At 36.0% G+C, this 2238-nt stretch overlaps 1 pseudogene; it reads left to right on the plus strand.

Annotated features, from left to right (window-relative positions):
* The first annotated feature begins 380 nt into the window (after positions 1-380).
* On the plus strand, positions 381-1611 carry LOC123234418 (annotated as a pseudogene).
* Positions 1612-2238: the final 627 nt, after the last annotated feature.

Consider the following 2238-nt stretch of genomic DNA (forward strand, 5'->3'; position numbering starts at 1 on the left):
TTTATGTTAATCATTTTCTTAACCTTCAGCATATGGACATTAACAATTTTCAAAATTATGTTATAGAGTGACAGATATGCTGTCAGGGTGACCTGGCTTCAAATCATTTTTTAATATCTTAGTTTTCTAATAGTCTCTAGACTCTAGGAGGACAGAGACGTGTAACAACTCCAGGAGATATGTAACAACTACATTTTTTGAGGTGTTGGGCGATGAATTAGGATAGTCGCAGAGAACTTTACAAATATGAGACAATCATTATTATTAACAATAATAATAAATGTGATAGCAGGACGTCACAAAGTAAAGGCAAAATTAAAAGGGTAAAGCCTGACAATTGGAGAGAATTTTGATGGTGTTGCAGGCTCAGTCATGGTAACATGGCAGCTTCCATCATGACCTAAAAGCATTGGATCTCCAAATTGGCCAAGATGAAAAACAAAGCCTCTGCTGAAGTACAGATTACAGCAAAACAGGTTTTTAAGAGAAGCTGAAGAAAGAGTTTGAACTTCTTCCTCCAGAAGATCACAGATAAAGAAGAATTAAATGAGTATAAACTAAGGAAAAGAAGGACTTTTGAGAACAATATGAGGAAGAACAGAACTAAGATTAATAATTAAATACAATGTGAAAAAGAGAAATATGAACAAATATGAAAAGAGGATAAAAGAAATTCAAAAGACTAATTCCACCTATAAGCATACCTTAGATGTTGACTATCAAAATATGACACTGGGTAAAATGCACAGAAATGAACATGAAGAATTGCCTAGTAAATCACATTTGTAATATCTGCAATCACGTCATCACAACACTTTCCATGTCCACCAGTTCTGGTACAAATATACTTACATGGAGAAGTTGGGAAATATTGTTGGGGACTGGTAAGTATTTGAATGGTAGATAGAATGGCAAGCTGAGGAGGAAGCTTGCCACTCCTGCATCAACTTTGAAATGAGATGCAAAGTGGATTCAGAGAATGCATTTAAGAAGAATCTCACTGCATCCTGATATGAAGAACTAGATCAAGTATCCTGGCTTTAAAGAAAAACATAACTGCTTTGCTCATACAAGGAAAGTATATGAAAGAGCTGTGGAACTCTTTGGAGATGAGATTATCTCTACATCTGTACATCTGTATATCTCTGTGTGGCCTTTGCAAAGTTTGAGGAAAATCAGGAAGAGTTTAAAAGGGTAAAAATGATCTACACATGTGCTTTGGGCAGGATTTTAAAACAGGAAGCCCACAAACTCTTTAAAAATTAACCAGTCATTGAAAGAAATTTGAGAATAGGCAAAATATTGAAGATAACATTTGGAGCAAATGGAGATTCCAGTATTAATAGAGTAAAGGCTAATATACACCAGTAGGATGCTTGGTTTGATTTTTGCCATTGGTATATAGTGATGTAGAACGAAACAGTGTCCTAGAGGTGCTTGAAAGAACCATGGACCATGTGCCTCCAATCCAAGAGAAGTGCTGATAGTAATACATGGAACAACTATGCACTTTATGAAGAGTTGGAGGCAAAGTGTCCAGAGAGGACTAAACAGGTATTCCACCTTGCTTGTAATCGATTCCTCTTACAAAGTTTACATTTGCCAAAATGACTACTGTATTTGAAATAAAACAGAAAAAAAAATTGGGAACTTCTGTTGGCACACTGTTTAAAGTCTACACTAAACTAGTGCTATATCTCTAACAATCTGGCAAATGTGGAAGACTGAAAAGTTCCTGGAATTAGCACCAGAAAATTGTATATCATGGATCAAATTTTCTGAGTTAGAAATATAATGATTAAAATCTTTGAGAGCCAATATTTCTTAATTTTAAAGTTATTTATTAATTGACTGTTCAACATATCCAAACTTGGTCAGTTGACTCTTTCCACAGTTTGAAAGGGAAGGGAAAAGAGGCAGAATTCCTCTAGCACAGGCACTATATACTCCCTTGTGAGTTCATCACCCAGTCACTCTCCTTGACATCCCTGAAATCCAAAGATATCTTTTTTTGGGTAGTCACTGAGGAGATGGACTTAGATACCCCAACTCTTCTCATTACTTTATTATGGGAAAAGGTTTCTTTGTCTATATAAGGAAGGTGGCAATACATTGAGCCACATGGAGTTCAACAGCACTGCTAGAGCTTAGTGACTTCCCTTAATATTTCAAACAGGCCAGGGGATTCACCATGGTTGACCAGCCCTGACTTAATCCTTTTATCCTTAAGGAAGACAA

Source organism: Gracilinanus agilis, chromosome 2, assembly GCF_016433145.1.
Source record: "Gracilinanus agilis isolate LMUSP501 chromosome 2, AgileGrace, whole genome shotgun sequence".
In the NCBI taxonomy this organism is placed as follows: domain Eukaryota; kingdom Metazoa; phylum Chordata; class Mammalia; order Didelphimorphia; family Didelphidae; genus Gracilinanus; species Gracilinanus agilis.